This window comes from Aethalodelphis obliquidens, unplaced genomic scaffold (genome assembly GCF_003676395.1).
Source record: "Aethalodelphis obliquidens isolate GAN/ISIS:26980383/991018 unplaced genomic scaffold, ASM367639v1 scaffold7, whole genome shotgun sequence".
Taxonomy (NCBI): Eukaryota; Metazoa; Chordata; class Mammalia; order Artiodactyla; family Delphinidae; genus Aethalodelphis; species Aethalodelphis obliquidens.
In genome coordinates this window covers 55,963,860-55,982,402 of record NW_020837951.1, presented here as the reverse complement: position 1 = coordinate 55,982,402, position 18,543 = coordinate 55,963,860, and the positions used below count along the sequence as shown (strand labels likewise).

Sequence of the window (18,543 nt, the reverse complement as noted above, 5' to 3'; positions counted from 1 at the left end):
TTTTGTATTATCTGAATGATAAGTTTGCTGGATGTCTTGGCTGACCGTTTTTATCTTTCAATATTTTGAGAATGTCATTCCACCCGCTCTTGGCCTGTAAAGTTTCTGCTTAGTAATCTGCTGATAGGCTAATGGGGTTACTTTGTAGGTTACCATCCCTTTTTTCCCAGGGTGCCTGTAAAATTCTTTCTTTGTCATTGCCTTTTGATAGTTTTAATATACTGTGTCTTAGAGAAGATCTTTTTGTGTTGAGGTAATTAATTGTTCTCTTAGATTCATGTACTTACATATCCAGCTCCTTCTACAGGTTTGGGAAGTTCTCAGCTATTATTTCTTTAAATAAACTCTCTGCTCCCCTCTGCCTCTCTTCTCTTCTGAGATACCAATTACCCTAATGTTGCCTTTCCTAAAAGATTTGATAGCTCTTATAGAATTTTCTCATTTTTTGGATCTTAATTCTCTTTCCTCTTCTATCTGTATCATTTCTAGATTTATATCTTCAAGCTTGTTAATTCTCTCTTCCATATGGCCTGCTCTATTTCCAATTCTTTCTAATGCATTCTTCATCTCATTTATTGAGTTATTCAGCTTCAAAATTTCTGTTTGGTTCTTTTAGAGTTTCAATCTCTTTGGTAAAGTATTCCTTCTGTTCATTAATTTTATTATTAAGCCTACTGAACTGACTTTGTATTCTCTGTCAGTTTGAGACAATATTCTGTGACTTAAGTTTGTTCCGGGAGAATTGTCATTTTTTTTTGGTGATAGTGTTACTGTGGTTCTTCATGGTGCTTGATGAGTTGATCCTCTGCTGGCACGTTTGAAATAGCGAACACCTTTCTTCTTTTTTAGGTAAAACTTTTTTAAAAACTTGATTCTGAGGATTCAATAGGTTAGAAATTAGAGGCTTTTTTGTTTGCTAGTAGGTGGTGCTATAGCACAAGTTTTTGGTTTTTCTTAAGCTGCTTCTGGTTATATTTGTAAGCTGGCACTTTCTACCTTCAAGTGCCTCTGTCAGAGGTTTCTCCCAGTGCCCTCATTACGGCTACTTGTGCCTCTAGGGTTGTTGGCACCTTGCTGCTGCTAGTGTCACTGGCACTGCTGCCTGGAGCACCAGGGCGGTGGATGCTTCCACCAAATCTGGACCTCCTGAATTGCAGTTTCTTCCATTATTGGGGTGGGGGGTGCAGGAGGAGCCAGGGTCACAGAAGCCAATGCCCTGTCTAGTCTTGTCAGGTTTGTGCCCTCTGCCACTGTGGGCATGGGATTGTGGGGGCCAGAATTGTGGGTGCCTCTGCTGCTGGAGGGACAAGGTCACAGGCTCTGCTGCCACTGCTGCCCAGTTATCTGTGGCCATGGGCACTGCTGTGACTAGGAGGCCGAAGGCATGTCTGCCACCTTTCCTGCTGCTGCCAAGTTCTCTGGGGCTGTACGGGGGGTGGGTGGGGGCGGGGGTGATGAGCAGGACTGCAGGCACTGCCTCCACTGTTCCTCTATGTGTTCCAGCTCACCCACCTTCAGATGTGTATGGACCTTTCTGACATCATGGTGTGTTAGGCGGAGTCACCTTTGTTGAGTTGTAGATGTTTTACTGGTTGTAGATCGAAAGGGAGAGACAAAGAGAGCACCTCACTTCACCGTGATGCTGACATCACTCTCTCCCGGCTTTTTGCCTTTTATGCCAATGATTACATGTCTTTTAACAATATGTTAAATTATATATTTACATTTATATTTATTTTTTAAATTTTATTGAAGTATAGTTGATTTACAATGTTGTGTTAATTTCTGCTGTTCAGCAGAGTGATTCAGTTATACATATGTAACTTCTTTTTCATATTCTTTTCCATTATGGTTTAACACAGGATATTGAATATAGGTCCCTGTGCTATACAGTAGGACCTTGTTGTTTATCCATCCTACATATAATAGTTTGCATCCGCTAATCCCATACTCCCAATACTTCTCTCCCCCATCCCCCCTCCCCCTTGGCAACCACAAATCTATGTCTGTGAGTCATTTCTGTTTTGTAGATATGTTCATTTGTGTCATATTTTAGACTCCACATGTACGTGAAATCATATGATATTTGTCTTTCTCTTTCTGACTTACTTAGTATGATAATCTCTAGGTCTATCCATGTTGCTGCAAATGGCATTATTTCATTCTTTTTTATGGCTAATATTCCATTTTATATATATATATATATATACATACACACAAACACCACACCTTCTTTATCCATTTATCTGTCGACATTTAGGTTGCTTCCATGTCTTGGCTATTGTAAATAGTGCTGCTATGAACATTGGGGTGCATGTATCTTTTCAAATTAAAATTATCTCCAGATATATGCCCAGGAGTGGGACTGCTGGATTATATGGCAACTCCATTTTTGGTGTTTTGAGGAAGCTCCATAGTGTTTTCCATAGTGGCTGCACCAAGTTACATTCCTACCAACAGTGTCAGAGGGTTCCTTCTTCTCCACACCCTTACCAACATTTATTACTTGTAGACTTTTTAATGTCCATTCTGACCAGTGTGAGGTCGTACCTCATTGTAGTTTTGATTTGCATTTCTCTAATAATTAGTGATGATGAGCCTCTTTTCACATGCCCATTGGCCATCTGTATGTCTTCTTTGGAGAAACGTCTATCTAGGTCTTCTGCCCATTTTTCGAGTGGGTTGTTTGCTTTTTGTTATTGAATTGTATGAGCTGTTTGTATATTTTGGAAATTAAGCCCTTGCCATTCACACCATTTGGAAATATTTTCTCCCAGTCCATACGTTGTCTTTTCATTTTGTTTATGGTTTCTTTTGCAGTGCAAAAGCTTATAAGCTTGATTAGGTCCCATTTGTTTATTTTTGCTTTTATTTCTATTGCCTTGAGAGACTAACCTAAGAAAACATTGGTATGATTTATTGTCAGAGAATGTTACCTTCTCTTCTAAGAGTTTTATGGTGTCTTGTCTTATATTTAAGTCTTTAAGGCATTTTGAGTTTATTTTTTGTGTATGGTGTGAGGGTGTGTTCTAGCTTCATTGATTTGCATGCGGCTGTCCAACTTTCCCAACACCACTTGCTGAGGAGACTGTCTTTTCCCCATGGTATATTATTGCCTCCTTTGTTGAAGATTAATTGTCCATGGGTGTGTGGGTTTATTTCTGGGCTCTCTATTTTGTTCCATTGATCTGTATGTCTATTTTTGTGCCAATACCACACTGTTTTGATGACTGTAGCTTTGTAGTATTGTCTGAAGTCTGGTAGGGTTATGCCTCCTGCTTTATTCTTTTTCCTCAGGATTGGTTTGGCAATTCTGGATCTTTTATGGTTCCATATAAATTTTGGGATTATTTGTTCTAGTTCTGTAAAAAATGTCATGCGTAATTTGATAAGGATCACATTAAATCTGTAGATTACTTTGGGTAGTATGGCCATTTTAACACTATTAATTCTACCAATACAAGAGCATGGGATATCTTTCCATTTCTTTGAATCATCTTCAGTTTCCTTTATTAAAATTTTGTAGTTCTCAGCATTTAAGTCTTTCACCTCCTTGGCGAGGTTTATTTCCAAAGCTTTAATGAAATTTTATATTTACATTTATACTGTGTGCATATACCACAAATTTTATGTGTTGTTTTATTTTTTATTCTTTCTGCATCTCTGTGCCTGTCTCTATGTGGGTTCATTTTTCTTTTGCCTGAAGAACTCTCTTTAATATTTTCTTTAGCAGTGACAAATTCTCATCGTTTTTGTTTGTCTGAAAATATCTTTGTTGGACTTCCTTTTTGCAGAATATTTTCTCTAGACATAGAATGTTTAGACTGGCAATTTTTCTCTTTCAGTACACTAAAGATATCTTTCCATTGTGTTCTGACTTCTTTTTTGCTGAGATGTCATCTGTCAGTTTATTTCTTCTTTGGAAGAAATATGCCTTTTGTTTTCTTCACTGCCTGCTTTTAAGATATTCTCTTGTGGTATTCATCATGCCTTTTTATTTTCCTATATTTCTGATGCTCTGACATCTGGGTCCTTGCTGACCCTGGAGAGGCTGGCTGCACCTCCAAGGGCTAACCAGAACTTGGAGACAGTAAGTTATTTGCCTGGGAATTTGTTTCATATGTGAACCAACCAATCTAGAGCCCATACTCCAACCACCTCCTTTATTGGGCTCTCACAATACCAAGCCACTACCCCCAGGGCCATGTACTAGACAAGTAGAAACAGTCCCTACACCCCAGAGCCCACTGAAATTATTCAAACTAACCAGTCCTAACCTGCCCATTCCTTCCCACAGAAACCACAATAAAGATTCTTGCCCATGTTTTCCGCTCACTCCTTCTGCCTCCTGATGGACCCTGATGCTTCCCTGTGTGACTACATGTTTGGCCTGCCCCTCGTCTTTGGAGCTGTGAGTAACAAACTATCTTTTCAATGACAGTTGTCTCCTGATATGTTGGCCTCAACATACCTGAATAATAATAAAACATTTGGGTTTTAGTATTCCACAGTTTTTATATGACCTGCCTAGGTTTGATTTTTTAGGTATTTTATACTGCTTGGAAATCATGGGGCTTTTTGAAACTGTGTCATGATTTCTTTTGTCAATGTGATTGATTGTATAATTGTTCCCAATTATTTATTCTTTCATATATCTAAATGTTTTGCCAGGCAACTTTTCCTGTTAGAGAGATAGAGTATACTTACCTGTACTTTGACTTTGAGCTTGGCTCTATGACTTGCTTTGGCCAATGAGATGTTAGCAGACTTGACACAGGCAGAGACTAGAAATGTATTTGTGCAACTGGGCTTGCTTCTTTGCACTTCTGCCATTGTCATGAGAAAAAACAGGCTGGAACCCCACAGACCCAACCTACAGCTCAGAATTAGGCCCAGCAAGGTCCAGCTAGGCCCAGCTAAATAGACAGCATAGAAAGTCATTACTATCTGTTGAATGAATAAATGAGTGAAAAAAAGAATTTAGAGAGGCCAGTAAAGTCATAAGAAGATTCTGGGCATGTATCTGTTTTCTCTCTATTCCTGCCCATGAGTGAGTAATTACCGGCTAAGGGTGGGAGGTGGGAAACAATACGATGAATTATGAAAATCTATTTTCTTCTGTAGATTAACACAGCCTTAACATGACCAGCATTCTTGAGCGCATTATGAAAAGACTTGTCTTTATCTATCAAAGAGATGAAAGTTCATATTTGTTCCTGAATGATATACTGATTTAATAATTGCCAAGTGTAGCCACAAATTATGAAATCAGGAAACGACCTGCCTGCTAAAGGGTCACAATTTATGCACAGTTTAGGCAGGGTAGAGGAATGAGTGGTGGAGATTGTGGAAAGAAGGCTTTCTCCTGCCCTAAAAAATATGCCATAGTGCAAAAGGATTAAACAAACTCACTTGTTGAAAGGATTAAAAGTTCATATTAAGGATTAAAAGCCCATGTGCTAATGGGCTAACTGCCAAGGATAGTAGACAACTTAGAAAACAGAAAATACCCCACTCCCTTTATAGAACAGAGCCCCAACCTGAGATCCTTGATCCCTGAAGTCATGGAGGCTATACCTGGCATGCACAAGACAGGCCTCAAGTATCACTTTTCCTATTCCCCTTTCTACGTCCTTTCTCAACTGTACCAGGCAGCACTACAGTAACTAAGACACTTCCACTTGGTGGAAGAACTGACTATTTGTAAGAAGTTTTGGGGGTCTTGGGAGCATTCTTAATGAAGGGGGAGGGTGATGGGGCAAGAGAACTATGGCAGCAATGGGGTAGTGAAATTGAAAGAACCACAGAGTAACAGTGGGTAAAATGAACTTTTGAAGTCATCAGAGGCAACTCAAACTACATTGTGTTTCTTAAGCAGCTGAGTTGAAAGTTTGCCAGGTTCTAACCCTGACCACAGCCCAGTTTATGAGAGGAAAGAGGCCTTTGATTAGGGACTTCATTCAGTACTTTGACTGAGTTGCCTAGAGCCTGTGGTTTTAAATGGAAAATAAGCAAATATGGAAGAAATTTTAGGGTCATTCAAACTACTACGATAATTGGACCTATCCCTTTATTTATTCTTTTTCTTTTCTTTTCTTTTTTTCTTTTTTTCTTTTTTTTTTTTAACCAAGTACCAGGCATTGTGCTAACACTGGGGGTTAAAATTGAATAAGCTATAGGACCCAGGAACCAAAATCTAGTTTAAATTCAAAATAAGCAGACTGGGGGTGTGACACTTGTTCAAGAAAAAGTAGGTTCTCTGTGATTTACTAGTGGTAGATAATTAGCCAACTTACTAATCTTTCCATGCCTCAGTTGACCTATCTGGAAAATGGGCATAAAAATAATTACCTACCTCATAAGGTTGTTGCAGGAATCACATGAGTTAATGCTTGTAAAACATTTAAAATGATGTCTGGGGCTTCCCTGGTGGCGCAGTGGTTGAGAGTCCGCCTGCCGATGCAGAGGACACGTGTTCGTGACCCGGACCGGGAAGATCCCACATGCCGCAGAGCGGCTAGGCCCGTGAGCCATGGCCGCTAAGCCTGCGCGTCCAGAGCCTGTGCTCCGCAACGGAAGAGGCCACAACAGTGAGAGGCCCGCGTACCGAAAAAAAAAGAAAAAAAGATGTCTGACAGGCCCCAACCACTCAGCAAGTAGTTATTCCTTCTCTGAATCATCCAAGCCAGTTTCTTAAAGATTGATGCCTCAGTGGGTTTCACTGTTGGGTTTATTATACATATCACAAGTCATTGTACCACAAATTTGCATTACTAATGAGATCAAAGAGCTTTAACATTTCAGCAGCTTTTGTTGAAAACTTTGAAAGTGGCCGAGCCTCCTTTGTGACTCACTATAATGATCTTTTCCTTATTTTCTGACTATCTATATTATATATGTAATATTGTTCTTTAAACCCATCTTTTTTTTTACGTAAATAGATGAGGCCTAAGCAATATTCATCAAACCATGAGTTTGATGTCCTAGAAGATTTTTTTTTAAATACTGAAATTTATGAAGATAAATGAATTAGCATAACTACTAAAATAAAAACATTCATCAGTGGAATCACCTAAAATCATCTCAATGTACTACAGCTTCTTAGAGTTTGTAGGTTCTTTAAGGGTTTTTTCTGATCTAAATAACTTTCTGATGTATTAATTCTTACTCTAAGAGCCCTGGCAAATGGCTGCTTGGTTTCTCTATTTAGGAGGTGGAAGGGGGAGAAAAGAGAATTGATTCAGGTAAGGCACACATGCTTCCTCTCTGAGAAGCCTTCTTGATTTTGAAGAGCTCTTTCAGTTAGGAGTTCTTGGCACTCTGCCAAAAACCTACTAGGCGTTTGTCAGTCCCAATCCCAAACTGTAGGAGTGGATCAATTGGTTTAGCTTTGGTCTACCATGGCTAGGGAAGCAAGATCACAATTTGCTGGGAAAGTCATTGGCTTCTTCACTGGACAGGTAGTTCAGAAGTTATACCCTTTAACCACTATTCCCTCTACCCTGCAAATACGCCCAAGTCTTCTCTCAGCACAGAAGTCCTAGTTTATTGTATAATATGGTTTCAAATCCTCTCATCATCCTGAGGGTTAATTTTGGGGAAACTCGGGTTTGACAAAGAGCTCTTTATCAAAGTACTAAAGGTATATCCTGACAGCTGTACTTCAGCAAAGAAGTCACTGTCCTTACTATGGAAGCAATGTAGTTTTAGAGGAGGGTAATTCCAGACAGGCCATATTTCTTTCATGGTTCGTTGTTATAGTCCACTATAGCCTTAAGATTTGTTATTGCTCCCTAGTTACAATTGTCCATTTTTTATACCAGCAGTTGCCAACCCATGGAATGATACAGATTCAAGATAGTGCTCTCACTGGTCTAGGACAAAATGAGAGTAATGCAGGCAATGTAAGACATATATGAGTATAAGGTGGCCAACTATACCCTTTTGGGTAACCCTGACCTTTATTATGATATTATTCCATGCCTACTTGATTGGTAAAAGAAATATTTGCAACTCTTTGTCAGTCCTTCAAACCTTTTTCACAATGATAAAAGTTACAGTCCTGTGAAATCCAGGAATATGACAAATACATTTATTCAAGGGGCCACTACCAGTACGTATTTATTATTCTGACATCCAGGGAGAGTGCCAATGGGCCTCAAGATTTCTTCCTGTGTCGTGGAAGAGAATATGCACTGTGGTCTCACCTGCCTTAAGATCAGGACTCCTTGAAGATAAGGAGGACTTCATCCTTAGATAGAACTCTAAGGAAAGAAAAGTCAAAGGAACCTATTCATAGTCCTCTTCAAAGCAACTAGTTTTCTGGCATGGTAAAACCCTTGCCTTTTCCTTCCGCCCTAAAAGAAATCCTGGCCTAAATATAATTATTTTCTTTTGCTAATAGCTCCCTTGCCCCACCCTTCTTCCTATAAAATGTTCCATTTTGTACAACCCCTCAGAGAGCCCATGGGATGCTGCCTGATTCATGAATTGTTGAATAAAGCCAATTCCATTTTCAAATTTTTTAAAAAAAGCAATTAGTTTTCCAGGAGAAAAAATTCTAGCTTTTATCCCTAACCTCAGAGGAACCTGGGTCATACCAGCAATAACCAGTTCTGTGTCTTTCATAGATTCTATGTCTAACTTCACGAGCCAGGCCTGCTGATTATTCCTGACCACATCCAGTTTCATCCTTCCTCCTAGAAAGCCCAGTTTCTTTTTCTGTGAGCCAATTCCAACATCTACCATCTCTGATATCCACACCCTCCCCTATAAACACCTTTTCTTAGATTTGAACATCTTGACATTCCCAATTCATTGATTCATTAATCCTTTTAACATTCAGATATTGTTCTGGGTGCTGGGGACACAGATGAATGGTCTTGGCTCTTGAAGAGTACCAATCTAGTGGGGAAACAAAGACAACACTAGATTATTATAAAGTGATCTTCAAACTAGGGTCAGTGATTCGAGCGTCCACTCTTGGCTCATAACAACCATTTATTTCAAGTCTGTGGGTCGGCAGAGTGGTTCTGCTGATCTTGGCAGTGCTTCTGTCACAGCTGGGACTCAGCTGTTGGGTGGTTGACTGGCCTTTGGCTGGTCTAAGATAACCTTGGCTGGGAAGAATGGCTCTGCTCCACATGTTTCATCCTGCAACAGGCTAGCTCCAGCATGTGCCCATGGTGAAAGCAGAGGAGCAAGAGAGAGAGCAGAAGTGTGTAAGGCCTTTGAGGCCTAGGCTTAGAACCAGTACAGACACTTCTGATGCTCAGATAAGTCACAGGCCAGCCCAGATTTAAGGAGTAAAAAGAAATAGATTCCACTTCTTGATGAGAGCGACTGCAAAGTCAAATTGCAAAGAGTTTAAGTACAGAGAAGGAAAACTGAGGCTGTTTTGTAACCAGTTTACCATAGCAGCCTCCCAGATCTTTAGAAAATGGTGCTCAAGCTTCCTTTCATTGCTATGACAGAAAGGAAGCTTGAGTGAAACTACACTAACATCAGCGATGAGGTGGCAGTCAGACATACTACAATGTATAGATCCAGTGACCCCAGAGAGGAGAGCAAAGCATTGTTACTGCTTGGTTGAGAACATGCAAAATATCCTTGAGGGCACCCTAAAAAAATTAGGAGTGCTAAGAAGGAAAGACAATAAACATGATGGTCAATCCACTAACTTCACCAAAAGACACTGAAAGAATGTTTTAAAATTTTTATGTAGCTTCTTTTTCCATTTGATATTTCTGCTTTTCTTCTTCCCTTCTCTTCCTGCCATCCTAACCCCCACACTGTCCTCCCCCCACCCCCCCATACATAAAATTTGAGTCTATTTCTTGATTTGGTTTCTAAAAACTCAAAGTATGAAAATGAAACAAAATGTTTAGGGAAAACAGCAAAATTGATAGAGTGAGGGACTTTCTCCTAGACCTTAGAAAAGGATTCCTCAGGGACAGAAGGAGAAAAAGAGAAGGAAGTGGATGAGAGTTGAAGGGCAGAGTATCTGGACAGCAAACAGCACACCTAGAACAAGAGGCCAAATAGAGGTAACAGAAAGATTCTTGAGGCTCCAAGTATGTCAGGGAAGCAGCAGGGCAAGCTGACCTCCTAGAGGGAGCCACACTGACTGGCGCAAGGGATAGTAATAAGTACTTGTTAAACATGTAGACTCTGCAGCCTGGGTTCCAATATCAGCTCTGCCATTTACCAGCCTGTGTGACCTTATGCAAATCATGTAGCTTCTATGTCCTTTGACTTTCTCATCTATAAAACAGGGATAAAGAGAGTACTACCTTGAAGGGTTGCTGTTTAAATTAAACAGTGTTTGCATAGTGTTTGGATAACTCCTGGCATATAATAAGCACTATGTAAAGATAAGCTGTTGTTATCACCATATTATGTCAGCACCAGTGTTTCTGGTCCAGCAGACTGTTTGGTTTCTAGATACCTCTGCAGCTATCAGGGAGGAAGAGACTGGAGACCCGACTGTGCCCACTCCATCCCCCATAGCTTTGCATTATGTAAGTGCCAGGAATTTAGATACAGCTCTGGAAAAAGGAGGTGAAAACTCCAAATCTGATAAAATTGTGTTTCTGCCACCTCAGTGAAATAAAAGACTCAAATAAAAACTAGGTTGAATGAGAGAAAAATAAAACAAGTTTTACTTCTTACACACCCACTTTTATGCACTGGGATTCATATGCACTCCATCTGTCTGACCTCAGACTAGACTGTGAGCACCTTGCATCCTGGGGTTATTTCTCTTTCATGTGCATAGTGTCTGGCACAGGAGGAGTATGCAGCGGACATCAAGTAAATGAAGCAATGTGGTTATTTGTTTTTTATTACTGAAGTTCATGTAACATAAAACTAAATAGTAAAGTTAAAATTTTTTTTAAATTTTGGCAAAATACACATAACTGAAATTTACCACCATGACCATTTTTAAGTGTATAGTTCAGTGGCATTTAAGTAAATCTGTGCTGTTGTGCAACCACCACCTGTATCTAGTGCCCAAACATTTTCATCATTCCAAATGGAAACCCCATATCCATTAAGGAGCTACTTCCCATTCCCTGTTCCCTCAGCCTCTGTCACCATCAGTCTTCTTTCTGTCTCTATGGATTTGCCTGTTCTGGATATTTCGTATAAATGGAATCATACAGTATATGACCCTTTATGTCTGGCTGCTTTCCCTTAGCATAATGCTTTCAAGGTACACCTGCATTGTAACATGTATCAGTACTTCATTCCTTTATATAGCTGAATAACATTCCACTGTGTGTCAGTACCACAATTTGTTTATCCATTCATCCATTGATGGACATTTGGGTTGTTTCCACCTTTCAGCTACACTGAATAGTGGTGCTATGAACAGTGTATACATATATTTGTTTAAGAAACTGTTTTCAATTCTTTAGCACTAGAATTGCTAAATCATATGATAATTCTATGTTTAATTTTTTGAGAAACTGCTAAGCTGTTTCCACAGCAGGAATGTGATTCTTGATGGAAGCCACAGCCTTATTAGGTTGACAGCTGGAGATCTTGGCTGTTTCCCAGTAAGTGCTGAAATTGCTGTTTGCTTTGTAGAAGAAGGCTTGGAATATGGTGCTTCTGTCTACCCTGTTCCCACTCTCTCCACCCTGCCCACCTGGAAATGATTCTTGGCTCTGCTCCCTTATTGTACATATCAATGTAAAGCTTGATCTGCCATAACCTTCTTCAAACTTAATGATTTTTAAATGTTTGGAACGTTTTCACTTAACACATCTGCAAGAAAAACAAATGTACCATTTAATGAATCAAACAACCCTTTAACCACCACCCATGAAAGGAAATACAACCTTGCCAGCCAACCCAGAAGCTCTCCATGAGAGCCTATTAAGTCCCCACTAAAAATAACCACTTTCCTAACTAACCTTTATGGTAATTGCTTTCTTACTTTTATTTCTAGCTTTATCATCCAAGTGTGCATCTCTGTCCTCTATATTTCCTATAATTGGTACTTGGATCTAAAGGACAATCTAAATCAAGTTTGATTTTTTTTTTGGAGTGGAGACTGCTTCACAGATGGCTTTGTGCAACAAGAGGCACATAATGGTTACTTTGAGTTGTTAATAGCCATTGATGCTGAATGCTTACATCCTTAATTCATTAGATATGCAACATGTTGTTTTCCAGTTCTGTCATTCCTTCTTCATTTATTTGTTGGAATATCGTGTCAAGAGAAACTTTTCCTCATCTGCTCTTTAGTTATCCACTCACATAGTCTGTATTGTAAAGGCAGGATAAATGCTCGATTTTTCTCTTTATTTACCAATTTTCAAAATAAAGTTCTTTACCATCTTTCAAAGGTGAACAATTAAAACTAGTTTTTGCATGATTATGAATTCACAGTTCTAAACACATTCAATATGTTTCAGTACACTGCAGTTATTATCCTTACTGATGCTCAATTTGTCAGATTTAGTTCTGAACTGTTGATCAAGTAAAACTCAAGTGGTTCCTGAGTTATATCAGGGCCTGTGGACTGCAGGATTCACTTAGCTAAGTCTGGTGTGAGAGATTCTTAAAACAATTTTTTGTGCTTTTAGAATCTGCTGAGAGAGTGTGGACTCCTAGTTTAGCAAAAGCATTCTGGACTGCTGTACCTCTTTTTAAAGTGGGGGCAGCCAGGAGGGTGATTCCATGAATCCACTCACAAGTGTCATTCATGCTCCTGTCAACCTCCCTCCAGCATAGGCAGTATATGAGCTAGGCAGATTCCTGTGGCAAATTCCTCCAATTCAGAGGTAAAGGAAGAATGAAATTCTCTCATCATGCTCACATGAGCAGGAACGTGTGTGGGTCTCATGTCTTGGGAGAACTTCTTGTAGTTCATTATTTTTCCAGCCCAACCAAGATCCTCGCATCTCCAAAACGCATGTCCCAGCTTAGCCAAACCCCTTTCCCCAGTTAAAGGAGAAATAAAGGGAGCAATTTGGGGGCTCATAAAGATAGAAAAAGTGAACCCCCCTGAGACCTTGGATTGTGGCATGTTCATTCAAAAGACACTATGCTGTGGTTAAGAAGATAAGTTAGATAAATAAGCCCAGTGGTTAAGACTCTGCACTTCCAATGCAGGGAACATGGGTTTGATACCTGGCTGGGGAGCTAAGATCCCATGTGCTGTGTGGCAAGGCCAAAGTATAAAAGAATAAAAAAAAATAAGTTAAAGTTGTAATATTGACTTTGTGAAGTTTTTAAGCTTCGATAACCTCAGAAGTATAAAGGCTAAAACCTGACAAAACTTAATGTTTTTATAATTACTTAGTTTTGTACACTTTGAGTTATAACTTTAACATTTTTGTTTCAGTCATTATTTGCTAACTCGAATCAGAGGGACTGAAACAAAAAAAAATTAATTATTCAATTATTATGAAAAATTCACAAAACTAAATAAAGTTGAAACAAAATTGAAATAATCAAATTTTCAAAATGATGCTTTCGGGACTTATCTCTAGGGAGTAAGATTATAAGGGCACACACTTTTATTCACTTGTCTGCACGTTTAAAATCATTTTTAACAATCAGCATGGATTTTATTTACGGTAAAAATAGATTTACATTTTGAAAAAAAGCTTTAAAATGAGAAATAAACTTTTGATATAAAATGGTGAATTCTTTGTCTATAATGTACATATTACCTGGAATCTTCTGAGTATTTGAAATTTCTGTTAAGAATAATAAATTGTATTAACATTTTCAATCAAGAACACTATGGGCTACTGGAGGTGATTAGAAGTCAAGGGAGGGTTATTGTAAAATCAGAGAAAGTAAAGGTATCATGGAATCCCTTTAGGAATTTGCAGCCTAATTAAAAAAAATAATGTAGTGGAAAGTTCATGTGTTTAGAAACATGCAAACATGGGCTTAAATCACTATTTGCCTACTTACTAGCTCTTTGATCTTAGGCAAGTCAATCTTTTAAGGCTTTCTCTCCTCATCTGTACAATAGAAATTTTTATCTTCTTTATAGAATTAGTATGTAAAGAAAACAGTACAGATAAAGCTTCAAGTACAGTGCATGATGAATTCTTGAAGTTTTCATTTGTTTGAAGATGTTTATTTTACTCTTTTTAATTTTTTTTTTTTTTTTTTTTTTGCTGTACGCGGGCCTCTCGCTGTTGTGGCCTCTCCCGTTGTGGAGCACAGGCTCCGGATGCGCAGGCTCAGCGGCCATGGCTCACGGGCCCAGCCGCTCCGCGGCGTGTGGGATCTTCCCGGACCGGGGCACGAACCCGTGTCCCCTGCATTGGCAGGCGGACTCTCAACCACTGTGCCACCAGGGAAGCCCAACTCTTTTTAATTTTTTACCTTTTTTAAAACATTTTTTACTGTGGTAAAATATACATAATTTTAACCACTTTTAAGTGTACAATTCGGTAGCAACAAGTACATTCACAAAGTTGTGCATCCATCACCACTGTCCATTTACAGAACTTTTTCATCATCCCAAACAAAAGTTTTGTACCCATTAAACAATAACTGCTATTTTCCCCTCCCTCCAGACCCTGGTAACTTCTATTACACTCTCTGTCTCCATGAATTTGCCTGTTCTATGTACCTCATATAAGTGAAATCATGCAGTATTTGTCTCATTTCATTTAGCATGTTTTCAAGGTTCATCCATGTTGTCACACGTGTCAGAATTTCATTTAAGGCTAAAAATATTTAATTGTATGTATATACCACATTTTGTTTAACACTTCATCTACTGATGGATATTTGGATTGTTTCCACTTTTGGCTATGGTGAATAATACTGCTATGAACATTGGTGTGCAAGTATGTGTTTGAGTCTCTACTTTCAGTTTTGGGGGATATATACTAAGGAGTGAATTGCTGGATCATATGGTAATTCTATGTTGAACTTTTTGAGGAATGACTACATTGTTTTCCATGTTGAACTTTTTGAGGAACGACTACATTGTTTTCCAGAACAGCTGTACCATTTTACATTTCCAACAGCAATGTACCAAGGTTCCAATTTCTTAACATCTTTGCATCTTTGTCAGCCCTTGTTATTTCCTTTTTTTTTTTTTTTTTTTTTTTTTATTATCTTTTTTACTTTTTGTGTTTTTTTTTCCCTCTTTTTTTTTTTTTTTTTTTTTTTTTTTTTTTTGCATAATAGCCATCTCAATGGGTGTGAAGTGGTCTCTCACTGTGGTTTTGTTTTGCATTTTCCTAATGACTAGGGATGTTGAGCATTTTTTCAACAGCTTATTAGTCATTTGCATATCTTTTCTGAAGAAATGCCTATTCAAGTTCCTTGCACATTTTTGAATTGGGTTTTTTTGTTGTTGAGTGTAGGAGTCCTTTATATATTCTGGAAATTATCCCTTATCAGATATGACTTGCAAATATTTTCTCTCATTCCGTGGGCTGTCTTTTCACTCTCTTGATAGTGTTCTTTCATGCACAAAAGTTGAGAATTTCAGCTTATGAAGTTCAACTTATCTATTTTTTTTCTTTAGTTGCCTTTGTTTTGGTGTCATATTCAAGTTATCACCAAATCCAGTCTGATGAAAACTTTTCTCTGTGTTTTCTTCTAAGTGTTTATAAAATTTTTAATTTTATATTGGGATTTACAATGTTGTATTAGTTTCAGGTGTACAGCAAAGTGATTCAGTTATACATATATATTCTTTTTTTTTTTTTTAACATCTTTATTGGAGTATAATTGTTTTACAATGGTATGTTAGTTTCAGCTTCACAACAAAATGAATCAGTTATATATATACATATATTCCCATATCTCTTCCCGCTTGCGTCTCCCTCCCTCCCACCCTCCCTATCCCACCCCTCTAGGCGGTCATAAAGCACCGAGCTGATCTCCCTGTGCTATGCAGCTGCTTCCCACTAGCTAACTACCTTACTTTTGGTAGTGTATATATGTCCATGCCTCTTTATCGCTTTGTCACCGTTTACCCTTCCCCCTCCCCACAGCCTCAAGTCCATTCTCTAGTAAGTCTGTGTCTTTATTCCTGTTTCACCCCTAGGTTTCTCATGACATTTTTTTTTAAATTCCATATATATGTGTTAGCGTACGGTATTTGTCTCTCTCTTTCTGACTTACTTCACTCTGTATGACAGACTCTAGGTCTATCCACCTCATTAAAAAAAGCTCAATTTCGTCTCTTTTTATGGCTGAGTAATATTCCATTGTATATATGTGCCACATCTTCTTTATCCAGTCATCCGATGATGGACACTTAGGTTGTTTCCATCTCTGGGCTATTGTAAATAGAGCTGCAATGAACATTTTGGTACATGACTCTTTTTGAATTATGGTTTTCTCAGGGTATATGCCCAGTAGTGGGATTGCTGGGTCATATGGTAGTTCTATTTGTAGCTTTTTAAGGAACCTCCATACTGTTCTCCACAGTGGCTATATCAATTTACATTCCCACCAACAGTGCAAGAGGGTTCCCTTTTCTCCACACCCTCTCCAGCATTTATTGTTTCTAGATTTTTTGATGATGGCCATTCTGACTGGTGTGAGATGATATCTCATTGTAGTTTTGATTTGCATTTCTCTAATGATTAGTGATGTTGAGCATTCTTTCATGTGTTTGTTGGCACTCTGTATATCTTCTTTGGAGAAATGTCTCTTTAGGTCTTCTGCACATTTTTGGATTGGGTTGTTTGTTTTTTTGTTATTAAGCTGCATGAGCTGCTTATAAATTTTGGAGATTAATCCTTTGTCCGTTGCTTCATTTGCAAATATTTTCTCCCATTCTGAGGGTTGTCTTTTGGTCTTCTTTATGGTTTCCTTTGCTGCGCAAAAGCTTTTAAGTTTCATTAGGTCCCATTTGTTTACTTTTGTTTTTATTTCCATTTCTCTAGGAGGTGGGTCAAAAAGGACCTTGCGGTGATTTATGTCATAGAGTGTTCTGCCTATGTTTTCCTCTAAGAGTTTGATAGTTTCTGGCCTTACATTTAGGTCTTTAATCCATTTTGAGCTTATTTTTGTGTATGGTGTTAGGGAGTGATCTAATCTCATACTTTTGATGTACCTGTCCAGTTTTCCCAGCACCACTTATTGAATAGGCTGTCCTTTCTCCACTGTACAATTTCTGCCTCCTTTGTCAAAGATAAGGTGACCATATGTGCGTGGGTTTATCTCTGGGCTTTCTATCCTGTTCCATTGATCTATCTTTCTGTTTTTGTGCCAGTACCATACCGTCTCGATAACTGTAGCTTTGTAGTATAGTCTGAAGTCTGGGAGCCTGATTCCTCCAGTTCCTTCTTTCGTTCTCAAGATTGCTTTGGCTATTCGGGGTCTTTTGTGTTTCCATACAAATTGCAAAATTTTTTGTTCTAGTTCTGTGAAAAATGCCAGTGGTAGTTTGATAGGGATTGCATTGAATCTATAGATTGCTTTGGGTAGTAGAGTCATTTTCACAATGTTGATTCTTCCAATCCAAGAACATGGTATATCTCTCCATCTATTTGTATCATCTTTAATTTCTTTCATCAGTGTCTTATAATTTTCTGCATACAGATCTTTTGTCTCCTTAGGTAGGTTTATTCCTAGATATTTTATTCTTTTTGTTGCAATGGTAAATGGGAGTGTTTTCTTGATTTCACTTTCAGATTTTTCATCATTAGTATATAGGAATGCCAGAGATTTCTGTGCATTAATTTTGTATCCTGCTACTTTACAAAATTCATTGATTAGCTCTAGTAGTTTTCTGGTAGCATCTTTAGGATTCTCTATGTATAGGATCATGTCATCTGCAAACAGTGACAGCTTTACATCTTCTTTTCCGATTTGGATTCCTTTTATTTCCTTTTCTTCTCTGATTGCTGTGGCTAAAACTTCCAAAACTATGTTGAATAAGAGTGGTGAGAGTGGGCAACCTTGTCTTGTTCCTGATCTTAGTGGAAATGCTTTCAGTTTTTCACCATTGAGGATGATGTTTGCTGTGGGCTTGTCATATATGGCCTTTATTATGTTGAGGAAAGTTCCCTCTATGCCTACTTTCTGCAGGGTTTTTATCATAAATGGGTGTTGAATTTTGTTGAAAGCTTTCTCTGCATCTATTGAGATGATCATATGGTTTTTCTCCTTCAGTTTGTTAATACGGTTTATCACATTGATAGATTTGCGTATATTGAAGAATCCTTGCATTCCTGGAATAAACCCCACTTGATCATGGTGTATGATCCTTTTCATGTGCTGTTGGATTCTGTTTGCTAGTATTTTGTTGAGGATTTTTGCATCTATGTTCATCAGTGATATTGGCCTGTAGTTTTCTTTCTTTGTGACATCCTTGTCTGGTTTTGGTATCAAGGTGATGGTGGCCTCATAGAAGGAGTTTGGGAGTGTTCCTCCGTCTGCTATATTTTGGAAGAGTTTGAGAAGGATAGGTGTTAGCTCTTCTCTAAATGTTTGATAGAATTCGCCTGTGAAGCCATCTGTTCCTGGGCTCTTGTTTGTTGCAAGATTTTTAATCACAGTTTCAGTTTCAGTGCTTGTGATTGGTCTGTTCATATT

The 18,543-nt window shown here is 38.5% G+C and overlaps 1 protein-coding gene across 1 annotated transcript in view; it reads left to right on the top strand.

Annotated features, from left to right (window-relative positions):
* Positions 1-4,345: 4,345 nt before the first annotated feature.
* The window catches only part of RANBP6 (RAN binding protein 6), an 88,967-nt gene continuing 74,769 nt past the window's right edge, over positions 4,346-18,543 (top strand). Inside the window, exon 1 of the mRNA XM_027105845.1 lies at positions 4,346-4,411. The gene's annotated coding sequence lies outside the window, so the exon portion shown is untranslated. The remainder of the gene's footprint in view (positions 4,412-18,543) is intronic.